The sequence below is a fragment of the Arachis hypogaea genome, chromosome 20 (genome assembly GCF_003086295.3).
Source record: "Arachis hypogaea cultivar Tifrunner chromosome 20, arahy.Tifrunner.gnm2.J5K5, whole genome shotgun sequence".
NCBI classification, from domain to species: domain Eukaryota; kingdom Viridiplantae; phylum Streptophyta; class Magnoliopsida; order Fabales; family Fabaceae; genus Arachis; species Arachis hypogaea.
Genome location: NC_092055.1, coordinates 45,521,409 through 45,538,447, shown reverse-complemented (window position 1 = coordinate 45,538,447; position 17,039 = coordinate 45,521,409). Strand labels below are relative to the sequence as shown.

General features: G+C 37.9%; 1 non-coding gene across 1 annotated transcript; it reads right to left on the bottom strand.

Annotated features, from left to right (window-relative positions):
• Positions 1–3,742: 3,742 nt before the first annotated feature.
• Positions 3,743–3,850, bottom strand: LOC112787361 (small nucleolar RNA R71). Its single transcript, XR_003194779.1, has one exon. It is a non-coding gene; the product is annotated as a small nucleolar RNA R71 (small nucleolar RNA).
• Positions 3,851–17,039: the final 13,189 nt, after the last annotated feature.

Genomic DNA, 17,039 nt, shown 5'->3' with positions numbered 1-17,039 from the left:
TTTTAGTATGTTTTTAGTAGGATCTAGTTACTTTTAGGGATGTTTTCATTAGTTTTTATGTTAAATTCACATTTCTGGACTTTACTATGAGTTTGTGTGTTTTTCTGTGATTTCAGGTATTTTCTGGCTGAAATTGAGGGACTTGAGCAAAAATCAGATTCAGAGGTTGAAAAAGGACTGCTGATGCTGTTGGATTCTGACCTCCCTTCACTCAAAGTGGATTTTCTGGAGCTACAGAACTCGAAATGGCGCGCTTTCAATTGCGTTGGAAAGTAGACATCCAGGGCTTTCCAGCAATATATAATAGTCCATACTTTGGCCAAGAATAGACGACGTAAACTGGCGTTCAACGCCAGCCTTCTGCCCAAATCTGACGTCCAGCGCCAGAAAAGGATCCAAAACCAGAGCTGAATGCCCAAATTGGCACAGAAACTGGCGTTCAACTCCACAAATGGCCTCTGCACGTGCAACACTCAGGCTCAGCCCAAACACACACCAAGTGGGCCCAGGAAGTGGATTTATGCATCAATTACTTACTCATGTAAACCCTAATGACTAGTTTATTATAAATAGGACCTTTTACTAATCTTTTTGACCATCTTTTGAACGCATTGTTCTTAGACCATGGGGGCTGGCCATCTCGGCCATGCCTGGACCTTTCACTTATGTATTTTCAATGGTAGAGTTTCTACACTCCATAGATTAAGGTGTGGAGCTCTGCTGTTCCTCAAAGATTAATGCAAAGTACTACTGTTTTCTATTCAATTCTTCTTATTTCGCTTCTAATATATCCATTCGCACCCAAGAACGTGATGAAGGTGATGATTATGTGTGACGCTCATCATCCTTCCCCCTTATGAACGCGTGCCTGACAAACACTTCTGTTCTACATGAATTAAGCTAGAATTAGTATCTCTTAGATCTCCTAACCAGAATCTTCGTGGCGTAAGCTAGAATGATGGCGGCATTCAAGAGAATCCGGAAGGTCTAAACCTTGTCTGTGGTATTCTGAGTAGGATTCAATGATTGAATGACTGTGACGAGCTTCAAACTCGCGAGTGCTGGGCGTTAGTGACAGACGCAAAAGGAGGGTGAATCCTATTCCAGCATGATCGGGAACCGACAGATGAATAGCCGTGCCGTGATAGGGTGCGTGAGCATATTATTCACTGAGAGGAGGGGATGTAGCCACTGACAACGGTGATGCCCTTGCATAAAGCCAGCCATGGAAAGGAGTAAGACTGATTGGATGAAGATAGTAGGAAAGCAGAGGTTCAGAGGAACGAAAAGCATCTCCATTCGCTTATCTGAAATTCCTACCAATGATTTACATAAGTATCTCTATCCCTATTTTATTATATAATATTCGAAAACACCATTATCACTTTATATCTGCCTGACTGAGATTTACAAGGTGACCATAGCTTGCTTCATACCAACAATCTCCGTGGGATTCGACCCTTACTCACGTAAGGTATTACTTGGACGACCCAGTGCACTTGTTGGTTAGTTGTATCGAAGTTGTGACAAATTATGAATTAAGATCAAAGCACCAAGCTTTGGAGCCATTACCAGGGATTGTTTGAGCCTGGACATCACAATTTCGTGCACCAAGTTTTTGGCGCCGTTGCCGGGGATTGTTCGTGTATGGACAACTGACGGCTCATCTTGTTGCTCAGATTAGGTAATTTTCTTTTCGTTTTGTTTTCAAAAAAATTTCAAAAATATTTTCAAAAATCTCTCATCTGTTTTCGAAAAAAAAATAAAAATAAAAATAAATAATAAAAATGTTTTCAAAAATTTTATTCAAAATTTTTAAGAATGAATTCTAGTGTTTCATGAAGCATGTGAAGCCTGGCTGGCTGTAAAGCCATGTCTAAATTCATTTGGACTGAGGCTTGCAATTTGTTATCAAAGAGCAATATACTCTCGTGTTAAAGGCTAAAGCTTGGCTGGCCATTGGCCATGTCTAGTGTTTTGGACTGGAGCTTTCATTGAAAGCTTGGCTGGCTAGTGAGCCATGTCTAATTCCTGGACTGAAGCTTTAGACTAACATGGCAAGATTCCTGGAATTCATGTTAAAAATTTTTGAATCCTTATTTTTTCTTTTTCATATAATTTTCGAAAAATCCAAAAAAATTAGAAAATCATAAAAAGCAAAAATATTTTTCTGTTTCTTGTTTGAGTCTTGAGTCACATTATAAGTTTGGTGTCACATTTTTCTGTTTTTTGTGTTTTTCTCTCTCATCATAAAAATTCAAAAAATCAAAAAAATATCTTTCCCTTTTTCTCTCATCAAATTCGAAAATTTGGATTGACTTTTTCAAAAATTTTTAAAAATCAAATTGTTTCTCATGAGTCAAATCAAATTTTCAATTTGAAAATCTTATCTTTTTCAAAATCTTTTTCAAAAATCAAATCTTTTTCAAAATTCTTAGTTATTTTCGAAAATTCCAAAAATATTTTTCAAAAATCTTTTTCTTAATTTTATACCAAATTTTCGAAAATAACATAATCAATTAATGTTTTGATTCAAAAATTTGAAGTTTGTTACTTGCTTGTTAAGAAAGATTCAAACTTTAAGTTCTAGAATCATATCTTGTGATTTCTTATGAATCAAGTCATTAATTGTGATTTTAAAAATCAAATCTTTTTCAAAAACTAATCTCTATCATATCTTTTCAAAAATATCTTCTTATCTTATCTTTTTCAAAAATATCTTTTCAAAATATCTTTTCTAACTTCCTAACTTCTTATCTTTTCAAAATTTGTTTCAACTAACTAACTAACTTTTTGGTTGTTTCTTAACTTTTTCAAAACTACCTAACTAACTCTCTCTCTCTCTAATTTTCGAAAATATCTTCCCTCTTTTTCAAAAATTTCTTTTTTATTAACTAATTATTTTTATTTTTAAATTTTAAAAATTTTTCGAAAATTTCTAACATTTTTCAAAAACCATTTTTCAAAAATCACTAACTCTTTTTCAAAATAATTTTCGAAAATTATCCCTCCCCCATCCTATTCTATTTATTCATTCATATCCTAACATCTCATCTCACATCTCTTCCATCCGTACAGTTGTGTTTCTTCCTTTACATCAGATTCTTTGTCTCCCCCTCTTTTCTTCCACTCACAAAGGGATCCCTATACTGTGGTATAAAGGATCTCTATTATTATTATTATTTTTCTGTGCCTTCTTCTTTGTCATATGAGCAGGAGCAAGGATAAGAACATTCCTGTGGAAGCAGATCCAGAACCTGAAAGGACTCTGAAGAGAAAATTAAGAGAAGCTAAAATACAACAATCCAGAGATAACCTTTCAGAAATTTTCGAACAGGAAAAGGAGATGGCAGCCGAAAATAATAATAATGTAAGGAAGATGCTTGGTGACTTTACTGCACCTAATTCCAATTTACATGGAAGAAGCATCTCCATTCCTACCATTAGAGCAAACAACTTTGAGCTGAAACCTCAATTAGTTTCTCTAATGCAGCAGAACTGCAAGTTTCATGGACTTTCATCTGAAGATCCTTTTCAGTTCTTGACTGAATTCTTGCAGATATGTGATACTGTTAAGACTAATGGAGTAGATCCTGAAGTCTACAGGCTCATGCTTTTCCCTTTTGCTGTAAGAGACAGAGCTAGATTATGGTTGGATTCTCAACCCAAAGACAGCCTGAACTCCTGGGATAAGCTGGTCACGGCTTTCTTAGCCAAGTACTTTCCTCCTCAAAAGCTGAGCAAGCTTAGAGCTGATGTTCAAACCTTCAGACAGAAAGAAGGTGAATCCCTCTATGAAGCTTGGGAAAGATACAAACAGTTGACCAAAAAGTGTCCTTCTGACATGCTTTCAGAATGGACCATCCTGGATATATTCTATGATGGTTTATCTGAGCTATCAAAGATGTCACTGGACACTTCTGCAGGTGGATCCATTCACCTAAAGAAAACGCCTGCAGAAGCTCAAGAACTCATTGACATGGTTGCTAATAACCAGTTCATGTACACTTCTGAAAGGAATCCTGTGAGTAATGGGACGCCTATGAAGAAGGGAGTTCTTGAAGTTGATACTCTGAATGCCATATTGGCTCAGAACAAAATATTGACTCAGCAAGTCAATATGATTTCTCAGAGTCTGCATGGAATGCAAGCTGCATCCAACAGTACTCAAGAGGCATCTTCTGAAGAAGAAGCCTATGATCCTGAGAACCCTGCAATAGCAGAGGTGAACTACTTAGGTGAACCTTATGGAAACACCTATAACTCAACATGGAGAAATCATCCAAATTTCTCATGGAAGGATCAAAAGCCTCAACAAGGCTTTAATAATGGTGGAAGAAACAGGTTCAGCAATAGCAAGCCCTTTCCATCATCAACTCAGCAACAGACAGAGAACTCTGAACAAAATGCTTCTAATTTAGCAAATCTAGTCTCTGATCTATCCAAGGCCACTGTAAGTTTCATGAATGAAACAAGATCTTCCATTAGAAATCTGGAAGCACAAGTGGGCCAGCTGAGTAAAAGGATCACTGAAATCCCTCCTAGTACTCTCCCAAGCAATACAGAAGAGAACCCAAAAGGAAAGTGCAAGGCCATTGACATAAGTGCCATGGTCGAACCTGTGAGGAGAGGAGAGGACGTGAATCCCAAGGAGGAAGACCTCCTGGGACGTCCAGTGGTCAATAAGGAGCTTCCCTCTGAGGAACCAAAGGACTCTGAGGCTCATCTAGCGACCATAGAGATTCCATTGAACCTCCTTATGCCCTCCATGAGCTCTGATGAGTATTCCTCTTCTGAAGAGAATGAGGATGTCACTGAAGAGCAAACTGCCAAGTTTCTTGGTGCAATCATGAAGCTGAATGCCAAATTATTTGGCATTGATGCTTGGGAAGTTGAAACTCCCTTGTTCATCAATGAACTAAGTGATCTGGATCAACTGACATTGCCTCAGAAGAGACAGGATCCTGGAAAGTTCATAATACCATGTACCATAGGCACCATGATCTTTAAGGCTCTGTGTGACCTTGGTTCAGGAATAAACCTCATGCCCCTCTCTGTAATAGAGAAACTGGGAATCTATGGGGTGCAAGCTGCTAAAATCTCACTAGAGATGGCAGACAGCTCAAGAAAACAGGCTTATGGACAAGTAGAAGATGTATTAGTAAAGGTTGAGGGCCTTTACATTCCTGCTGATTTCATAGTCCTGGATACTGGAAAGGAAGAGGATGAATCCATCATCCTAGGAAGACCTTTCCTGGCCACAGCAAGAGCTGTGATTGATGTTGACAGAGGTGAAATAGTCCTTCAATGGAATGAGAACTCCCTTGTATTCAAAACTCAAGGATCTCCCTCTGCAACCATGGAGAGGAAGCAGAAAAAGCTTCTCTCCAAGCAGAGTCAACCAGAGCCCCCACAGTCAAACTCTAAGTTTGGTGTTGGGAGGCCACAACCAAACTCTAAGTTTGGTGTTGAACTCCCATATCCAAACTCTAAGTTTGGTGTTGGAGAGTCTCAATAAAGCTCTGCACATCTGTGAGGCTCCATGAGAGCCCACTGTCAAGCTATTGACATTAAAGAAGCGCTTGTTGGGAGGCAACCCAATGTTTATCTAATTCTTATTTTTATTGTTGTTTTTCATGTTTTCTTAGGTTCATGATCATGTGGAGTCACAAAATAAATATAAAAATTGAAAACGGAATCAAAGACAGCAGAAGAAAAATCACACCCTGGAGGAGCATCTGTCTGGCGTTCAGCGCCAGAACAGAGCATGGTTCTGGCGCTGAACGCCCAAAATGGGCAGCTTCTGGGCGCTGAACGCCAGAACAGGCATGGTTCTGGCGTTCAACGCCAGAAATGGCACACAAATGGGCGTTGAACGCCCAAAATGGCCACCAACCTGGCGCTGAATGCCCAGAGTTGGGTACAAAGGCATTTTTACATGCCTAATGGGTGCAGGGATGTAATTCCTTGAACACCTCAGGATCTGTGGACCACACAGGATCCACTCAGGATCTGTAGACCCCACAGGATCCCCACCTACCTCCACTCACTTCTTCTCACCACTCTCTTTCACACAACCCCATAAACACTCTTACCCAAAAACCCTTCACCAATCACCTCAAACTCTCTTCCCCATCACCTCTTCACCACTCACATCCACCCACTCTTCCCAATAAACCTACCTCATAAACTCCACCTACCTTCAAAATTCAAAACCAATTTCCCACCCAAACCCACCCATATGGCCGAAACCTTTCCCCCTTCCCTTCCCTATATAAAGCCCTCCATTCTTCTTCAAATTCACACAACACATACCTCTACACTCCTCTTGGCCGAAACCACAATTCCCTCTCCCTCTCCATATTTCTTCTTCTTCTTCTTCTATTCTTTTGTTTATTGCTCGAGGGCGAGCAATATTCTAAGTTTGGTGTGGTAAAAGCATAGCTTTTTTGTTTTTCCATTACCATTGATGGCATCTAAGACCGGAGAATCCTCTAGAAGAGGGAAAGGGAAGACAAAAGCTTCCACATCCGAGTCATGGGAGATGGAAAGATTCATCTCTAAAGCCCATCAAGACCACTTCTATGATGTTGTGGCCAAGAAGAAGGTGATCCCTGAGGTCCCTTTTAAACTCAAAAGAAATGAGTATCCAGAGATCCGACATGAAATTCAAAGAAGAGGTTGGGAAGTTCTAACAAATCCCATCCAACAAGTCGGCATCCTAATGGTTCAAGAGTTCTATGCTAATGCATGGATCACCAAGAACCATGATCAAAGTAAGAACCCGGATCCAAAGAACTATGTTACAATGGTTCGGGGGAAATACTTAGATTTTAGTCCGGAAAATGTGAGGTTGGCGTTCAACTTGCCATACATGGAAGAGAACGCACGCCCCTACACAAGGAGAGTCAACTTTGATCAAAGGTTGGACCAAGTCCTTATGGACATATGTGTAGAAGGAGTTCAATGGAAGGTTGACTCCAAAGGCAAGCCGGTTCAACTAAGAAGATTGGACCTCAAGCCTATAGCTAGAGGATGGTTGGAGTTTATTCAATGCTCAATCATTCCCACTAGCAACCGGTCTGAAGTTACTATAGACCGGGCCATCATGATCCATAGCATCATGATTGGAGAAGAGGTGGAAGTTCATGAGATTATACCTCAAGAACTCTACAAGGTGGCTGACAAGTCCTCCACTATGGCAAGGTTAGCCTTTCCTCACCTCATTTGCCACCTATGCAATTCGGCTGGGATTGACATAGAGGAAGATAACCTCATCAAAGAGGACAAGCCCATCACTAAGAAAAAGATGGAGCAAGCAAGAGAGCCCAGTCATGGAGCTCAAGAGGCGCAAGAAGCTCACTTCCATGAGATCCCTGAGATGCCTCAAATGCACTTTCCTCCACAAAATTATTGGGAGCAAATCAACACCTCCCTAGGAGAATTGAGTTCCAATATGGGACAACTAAGGGTGGAACATCAAGAGCACTCCATCATGCTCCATGAAATAAGAGAAGATCAAAAAGCAATGAGGGAGGAGCAACAAAGACAAGGAAGAGACATAGAAGAGCTCAAGGACATCATTGGTTCCTCAAGAAGGAAACGCCACCATCACTAAGGTGGATTCATTCCTTGTTCTTGCCTTCTCTGTTTTTTGTTTTCTATATTATGTGCTTATCTATGTTTGTGCCTTCATTACATGATCATTAGTAGTTAGTAGTAGCTATGTCTTAAAGATATGAATGTCCTATGAATCCATCACCTCTCTTAAAAGAAAAATATTTTAATTCAAAAGAACAAGAAGTACATGAGTTTCGAATTTATCCTTGAACTTAGCTTAATTATATTGATGTGGTGACAATGCTTCTTGTTTTCTGAATGTATGCTTGAACAGTGCATATGTCTTTTGAAGTTGCTGTTTAAGAATGTTAAATATGTTGGCTCTTGAAAGAATGATGACTAGGAGACATGTTATTTGATAATCTGAAAAATCATAAAAATGATTCTTGAAGCAAGAAAAAGCAGCAAAGAACAAAGCTTGCAGAAAAAAAAAAAAAGAAGAAAAAAGAAAAAAATAGGCGAAAAAAAAAAGAAAAAGAAAAAGCAAGCAGAAAAAGCCAATAACCCTTAAAACCAAAAGGCAAGGGCAATTAAAAAGGATCCCAAGGCTTTGAGCATCAGTGGATAGGAGGGCCTAAAGGAATAAAATCCTGGTCTAAGCGGCTAAACCAAGCTGTCCCTAACCATGTGCTTGTGGCGTGTAAGTGTCAAGTGAAAACTTGAGACTGAGCGGTTAAAGTCAAGGTCCAAAGCAAAAAAAAAAAAAAAAGAGTGTGCTTAAGAACCCTGGACACCTCTAATTGGGGACTCTAGCAAAGCTGAGTCACAATCTGAAAAGGTTCACCCAATTATGTGTCTGTGGCATTGATGTATCCGGTGGTAATACTGGAAAACAAAGTGCTTAGGGCCACGGCCAAGACTCATAAAGAAGCTGTGTTCAAGAATCATCATACTGAACTAGGAGAGTCAATAACACTATTCGAAATCTGAAGTTCCTATAGATGCCAATCATTCTGAACCTCAATGGATAAAGTGAGATGCCAAAACTATTCAAGAGGCAAAAAGCTATAAGTCCCGCTCATATGATTGAAGCTCTGTTTCATTGATAGTTTGGAATTTGTAGTATATTCTCTTCTTTTTATCCTATTTGATTTTCAGTTGCTTGGGGACAAGCAAAAATTTAAGTTTGGTGTTGTGATGAGCGGATAATTTATACGCTTTTTGACATTGTTTTTAGTATGTTTTTAGTAGGATCTAGTTACTTTTAGGGATGTTTTCATTAGTTTTTATGTTAAATTCACATTTCTGGACTTTACTATGAGTTTGTGTGTTTTTCTGTGATTTCAGGTATTTTCTGGCTGAAATTGAGGGACTTGAGCAAAAATCAGATTCAGAGATTGAAAAAGGACTGCTGATGCTGTTGGATTCTGACCTCCCTGCACTCAAAGTGGATTTTCTGGAGCTACAGAACTCGAAATGGCGCGCTTCCAATTGCGTTGGAAAGTAGACATCCAGGGCTTTCCAGCAATATATAATAGTCCATACTTTGGCTAAGAATAGACGACGTAAACTGGCGTTCAACGCCAGCCTTCTGCCCAAATCTGGCGTCCAGCGCCAGAAAAGGATCCAAAACCAGAGCTGAACGCCCAAACTGGCACAGAAACTGGCGTTCAACTCCACAAATGGCCTCTGAACGTGCAACACTCAAGCTCAGCCCAAACACACACCAAGTGGGCCCAGGAAGTGGATTTATGCATCAATTACTTACTCATGTAAACCCTAGTGACTAGTTTATTATAAATAGGACCTTTTACTAGTCTTTTTGACCATCTTTTGAACGCATTGTTCTTAGACCATGGGGGTTGGCCATCTCAGCCATGCCTGGACCTTTCACTTATATATTTTCAACGGTAGAGTTTCTACACTCCATAGATTAAGGTGTGGAGCTCTGCTGTTCCTCAAAGATTAATGCAAAGTACTACTGTTTTCTATTCAATTCTTCTTATTTCGCTTCTAAGATATCCATTCGCACCCAAGAACGTGATGAAGGTGATGATTATGTGTGACGCTCATCATCCTTCCCCCTTATGAACGCGTGCCTGACAAACACTTCTGTTCTACATGAATTAAGCTAGAATGAGTATCTCTTAGATCTCCTAACCAGAATCTTCGTGGCGTAAGCTAGAATGATGGCGGCATTCAAGAGAATCCGGAAGGTCTAAACCTTGTCTGTGGTATTCTGAGTAGGATTCAATGATTGAATGACTGTGACGAGCTTCAAACTCGCGAGTGCTGGGCGTTAGTGACAGACGCAAAAGGAGGGTGAATCCTATTCCAGCATGATCGGGAACCGACAGATGAATAGCCGTGCCGTGATAGGGTGCGTGAGCATATTATTCACTGAGAGGAGGGGATGTAGCCACTGACAACGGTGATGCCCTTGCATAAAGCCAGCCATGAAAAGGAGTAAGACTGATTGGATGAAGATAGCAGGAAAGCAGAGGTTCAGAGGAACGAAAAGCATCTCCATTCGCTTATCTGAAATTCCTACCAATGATTTACATAAGTATCTCTATCCCTATTTTATTATATAATATTCGAAAACACCATTATCACTTTATATCTGCCTGACTGAGATTTACAAGGTGACCATAGCTTGCTTCATACCAACAATCTCCGTGGGATTCGACCCTTACTCACGTAAGGTATTACTTGGACGACCCAGTGCACTTGCTGGTTAGTTGTATCGAAGTTGTGACAAATTATGAATTAAGATCAAAGCACCAAGCTTTGGAGCCATTACCAGGGATTGTTTGAGCCTGGACATCACAATTTCGTGCACCAAGTTTTTGGCGCCGTTGCCGGGGATTGTTCGTGTATGGACAACTGACGGCTCATCTTGTTGCTCAGATTAGGTAATTTTCTTTTCGTTTTGTTTTCAAAAAAATTTCAAAAATATTTTCAAAAATCTCTCATCTGTTTTCGAAAAAAAAATAAAAATAAAAATAAATAATAAAAATGTTTTCAAAAATTTTATTCAAAATTTTTAAGAATGAATTCTAGTGTTTCATGAAGCATGTGAAGCCTGGCTGGCTGTAAAGCCATGTCTAAATTCATTTGGACTGAGGCTTGCAATTTGTTATCAAAGAGCAATATACTCTCGTGTTAAAGGCTAAAGCTTGGCTGGCCATTGGCCATGTCTAGTGTTTTGGACTGGAGCTTTCATTGAAAGCTTGGCTGGCTAGTGAGCCATGTCTAATTCCTGGACTGAAGCTTTAGACTAACATGGCAAGATTCCTGGAATTCATGTTAAAAATTTTTGAATCCTTATTTTTTCTTTTTCATATAATTTTCGAAAAATCCAAAAAAATTAGAAAATCATAAAAAGCAAAAATATTTTTCTGTTTCTTGTTTGAATCTTGAGTCACATTATAAGTTTGGTGTCACTTGCATATGTATCTTGCATTTTTTCGAAAATATCATGCATTCATAGTGTTCTTCATGATCTTCAAGTTGTTCTTGGTAAGTCTTCTTGTTTGATCTTGATGATTTTTTGTTTTGTGTCTTTTCATGTTTATCATATGCATTCTTGAATTCTTAGTGTCTAAGCATTAAAGAATTCTAAGTTTGGTGTCTTGCATGTTTTCTTTGCATTAAAAATTTTTCAAAAATATGTTCTTAATGTTCATCATGACATTCAAAGTGTTCTTGGTGTTCATCTTGACATTCATAGCATTCTTGCATGCATCACATGTTTTGATCTAAAAATTTCATGCATTGCATTTTTTTTGTGTTTTTCTCTCTCATCATAAAAATTCAAAAAATCAAAAAAATATCTTTCCCTTTTTCTCTCATCAAATTCGAAAATTTGGATTGACTTTTTCAAAAATTTTTAAAAATCAAATTGTTTCTCATGAGTCAAATCAAATTTTCAATTTGAAAATCTTATCTTTTTCAAAATCTTTTTCAAAAATCAAATCTTTTTCAAAATTCTTAGTTATTTTCGAAAATTCCAAAAATATTTTTCAAAAATCTTTTTCTTAATTTTATACCAAATTTTCGAAAATAACATAATCAATTAATGTTTTCCTACCAATGATTTACATAAGTATCTCTATCCCTATTTTATTATATAATATTCGAAAACACCATTATCACTTTATATCTGCCTGACTGAGATTTACAAGGTGACCATAGCTTGCTTCATACCAACAATCTCCGTGGGATTCGACCCTTACTCACGTAAGGTATTACTTGGACGACCCAGTGCACTTGCTGGTTAGTTGTATCGAAGTTGTGACAAATTATGAATTAAGATCAAAGCACCAAGCTTTGGAGCCATTACCAGGGATTGTTTGAGCCTGGACATCACAATTTCGTGCACCAAGTTTTTGGCGCCGTTGCCGGGGATTGTTCGTGTATGGACAACTGACGGCTCATCTTGTTGCTCAGATTAGGTAATTTTCTTTTCGTTTTGTTTTCAAAAAAATTTCAAAAATATTTTCAAAAATCTCTCATCTGTTTTCGAAAAAAAAATAAAAATAAAAATAAATAATAAAAATGTTTTCAAAAATTTTATTCAAAATTTTTAAGAATGAATTCTAGTGTTTCATGAAGCATGTGAAGCCTGGCTGGCTGTAAAGCCATGTCTAAATTCATTTGGACTGAGGCTTGCAATTTGTTATCAAAGAGCAATATACTCTCGTGTTAAAGGCTAAAGCTTGGCTGGCCATTGGCCATGTCTAGTGTTTTGGACTGGAGCTTTCATTGAAAGCTTGGCTGGCTAGTGAGCCATGTCTAATTCCTGGACTGAAGCTTTAGACTAACATGGCAAGATTCCTGGAATTCATGTTAAAAATTTTTGAATCCTTATTTTTTCTTTTTCATATAATTTTCGAAAAATCCAAAAAAATTAGAAAATCATAAAAAGCAAAAATATTTTTCTGTTTCTTGTTTGAATCTTGAGTCACATTATAAGTTTGGTGTCACTTGCATATGTATCTTGCATTTTTTCGAAAATATCATGCATTCATAGTGTTCTTCATGATCTTCAAGTTGTTCTTGGTAAGTCTTCTTGTTTGATCTTGATGATTTTTTGTTTTGTGTCTTTTCATGTTTATCATATGCATTCTTGAATTCTTAGTGTCTAAGCATTAAAGAATTCTAAGTTTGGTGTCTTGCATGTTTTCTTTGCATTAAAAATTTTTCAAAAATATGTTCTTAATGTTCATCATGACATTCAAAGTGTTCTTGGTGTTCATCTTGACATTCATAGCATTCTTGCATGCATCACATGTTTTGATCTAAAAATTTCATGCATTGCATTTTTTTTGTGTTTTTCTCTCTCATCATAAAAATTCAAAAAATCAAAAAAATATCTTTCCCTTTTTCTCTCATCAAATTCGAAAATTTGGATTGACTTTTTCAAAAATTTTTAAAAATCAAATTGTTTCTCATGAGTCAAATCAAATTTTCAATTTGAAAATCTTATCTTTTTCAAAATCTTTTTCAAAAATCAAATCTTTTTCAAAATTCTTAGTTATTTTCGAAAATTCCAAAAATATTTTTCAAAAATCTTTTTCTTAATTTTATACCAAATTTTCGAAAATAACATAATCAATTAATGTTTTCCTACCAATGATTTACATAAGTATCTCTATCCCTATTTTATTATATAATATTCGAAAACACCATTATCACTTTATATCTGCCTGACTGAGATTTACAAGGTGACCATAGCTTGCTTCATACCAACAATCTCCGTGGGATTCGACCCTTACTCACGTAAGGTATTACTTGGACGACCCAGTGCACTTGCTGGTTAGTTGTATCGAAGTTGTGACAAATTATGAATTAAGATCAAAGCACCAAGCTTTGGAGCCATTACCAGGGATTGTTTGAGCCTGGACATCACAATTTCGTGCACCAGCGTGCCGTACACGTACGCGTCTCATGCGACGCACAATTAAACCAGTATGCTGCCTGATTTCAATTATTCCCTCCCCCAATCCTAATTCTTTTTCAATCCTAATTCTTTCTTCCATCTTCTTCCTTCTTTCTTCCTTATTCCTTCTTACTATCTACTACTTTCTTCTTCTCGTTTCCATCTTCTACATCAGGTTCTTTTCTTCCTCCCCTTTACTCTTTCATTCTTCTTTCAATTATTGCATATAATTACTTTTCTTTCTTCTAAATTTTTCTTTCATGCTTAGTTATTTATGGTTTCTTTTTCATTCTTTTCTTTTTCCATGCATTTTTATGTTGGTATCGGAGTTTTGTTTGGGTAGTACCTTATTATACTTGAGCTTGTGGATATTATGCGGAGTGATTTGACAATTGACATTTAATTTTGGCTCTCATATACATTTGGATTCATTATTTTCATTCCCATTTTCACATTGCACACCAAGTGTTTGTGAAAAAGCTCTTATGGCATTTTGAATCCTATTTTCTTTTACTCTTTTACTTGAATGCCTCTTTTTCACAACCTTGGTAATCCACGTGTATTTGGGATTATCATTCACAATTGTCATTATACAAGTGCTCTTTAATTTGACACATTTAATATTTGATGCTTGAGTTATACCTCTCATGCCTAGTACTTGCATGCATTTACCCTCTTGCATCTAATTCATATGAATTGCCTTTTTGCTCTTAATTGAGGTCTTACCTACATGTTGTAGCTACCATGTATTTAAGCTATTATCTTTTCTTTGGCATTCATTATTACTTGGAATTTCTTCCTTCCGGTTCTTTAGTAATATATATTTACCAATCTTCCTCTTTCCTTCTTCCTTAGGCATGGGTACCAAGAAAGAAAAAGAGAAGGCCACTGATAAGACACCAGCAAGGAGAGGAACCAAGAGAGCTCCGGCTAAGGCGCCACCATCTACCAGCGTCAAGCCGCCAACAAAGCGGGTGAAGAGGATCACTAAAGTTGATGAATCAGAGAAAGCCTTTCTCTCCTGGGGCTCCACACGGTTCACTAACCGTTACTGCGAACAGATGTTCTCCATCCCAGCCGAGAGAAACTACAATAATGAGCATCTACTCATTATTCCAACACACTTTGTTGATTTTGTGGAGCCCCGCATAAAGAGGAGACAGTGGAGATTTTTGAGGAGGCAGCCGTGGGAGGCCAACTTATCATGGGTAGTTGAATTCTACTCCAACTTCTACTCGCCTACCTTGCAGACTGTCTATGTTCGTCAGCACCAAGTCCCTGTCTCCGAGAGTGCCATACAGCGAGCACTGGATCTTCCACCTAACCCAGAGGGATTGGATGCATATCAAGAAGCCTCTCTTTAGCGCCAGATGTATCAGTTCAACTGGGATAGAGTCCTTGGAGTTATAGCCCAACTTGGCAGCACCTGGATCTATGGGCCGCATCGGTCAAAATCCAAGAGCATCTCAGTCCAGTCACTTACCTTGGAGGCTTGCGTGTGGGCAGAGATTATGTCCCACTATATCTTTCCGAGCACTCACGAGTCCACCTTCACAGCGGACATGGCTGTCCTCATCTGGTGCATCCTGACAGAGCAACCCCTCAACCTGCCCCGACACATCCGGCAAGCCATGGGATACGTACAGATAGCAAGTAACCTGCCTTTCCTTGCATTGGTTTTAGATTTAGTCTCTCCAGCAGATGTGTCCTATCGGGTAAGAGACACGAAGGTCATGATCCCTAGGGCCGACCAGTATGTCCCACATGGGAAGTACATCAGGCCACCAGTCCTTCTACGAGCCGGCCTGTAGGCCCATCTTTGGATACTCCTCCTTCTTCTACTCCACCATCACCCGCACCACAAGTACCATCTACCCATCAGATGTTCCTTTAGATCCTTGAAAGGTTCGACTGGCAAGACCGGCGGATGGACCAATTGGAGCGCCGCAACAAGCGCCGATACAACTATCTGAAGGAGCTCATTGTTGGTACTCACCCACCTCCAGAATAGAAGGACATCCCGGACTCTCCTTCATCCAGTAGCATAGGAAGCCAGGGCAAACCAGACAGTGGAGGCGATGCTTCCAACCCTACGTTGCTCCTTACTGATGGCACGGAGGACCGTGCCAAGCCTTAAGTGTGGGGAGGTCAGTCCTTGACTTTCGGAGGTAATCTCTCTCTCTTTTAACACCAACATTTGAGTTTTTCTTTTGTTAGATAGGATAGATTGCATGATAATAATTGTTTGCATGTATGTTTTGCTTGGTTGAAGTAATAAATTTCTTTTTCAAGACGCTTTTTATAGCATTTCACTAATTTAAATTAAAACTTTTTTGTTAAACTTGTTTGAAGATTGTAATTTGGAACATGAATTATAGCTAAGAACACACAACCTATGAGAATTTGAGCTTAATTATATGGTTACATTATTTAACCATGATTTTTATTCTTGTGTGTTTTCTTCTTTATGATTTCAATCTTTGCCTTGTTCCATTCTATATGTCCATTGTTTAGTGTATTTGCATGCATACATATGATTGAGGCCATCATTTGTTATTAGCTCACTTATCCCAAATAGCCTACCATTTCAATTATCCTTGTTTGCCACTTTGAGCCTTTTAATCCCTATTTGTTCTTTATATTACCACATCACTAGCCTTAAGCAGAAAAATAATTAATTACCCTAATTGAATCTTTGGTTAGCTTAAAATAGAGATTGTGTATCGATTAAGTGTGGGAAATTGTGAGAACTTGGGTTGATGAAATTGTATTGTGTTTTATTGACAAAAGTATTGGGAATTTGGGTGCATACTCATGTGAGATCAGAAAAACCATATGCATTGATATGTTATGTTTGCTTTCATGTTCATCAAAAAATAAAAAAATAAAAAAATTATAATATAAATAAATAAATAAATAAATAAATAAATAAATAAATAAATAAATAAATAAATAAATAAATAGGGGACAAAATTACCCCAACGTTAAGTTTAATAAAAGATCAATGCATATGTGGTGAAATTTAAGAAAATTTGATACATGAGTATGTGAAATATACAAAAGTGAAATTATGGGTAGCTAGGCATGATTTTAGAATTACATAGAGTGTGTGTGTATGTTAGGTGAGAGCTTAGGTTAGTCAAAGATTCATATTATAGCTCACTTCGCCATACATATATCCTCACCCTTACCTTAGCCCCATTACAACCTTGAAAAGACCTCATGATGTTTGTATTTGTACACTAAATATTTGTTGATTGGTTAAATGAAGAATAAAGTTTTAGAAAGCATGACTAGAGAAGAGTAGAGTGATTGACCGTAGACACTTGAGACATTAGAGTGCATATACACTACCAGTGAGGGTTCAATGCTTGATTCTATGTTCCCTGCTTTCATGAGCTATCTTCTTACAAGTTTACCTGTCTTTTATTGTGTGATTTAAATTAATGGAATTTGATTTATTTTTGTCTTGAAGAACTTGTTTACTTTTAACCAAGTAGATAGAAACATCTTAGCATATAGTTGCATTCATATA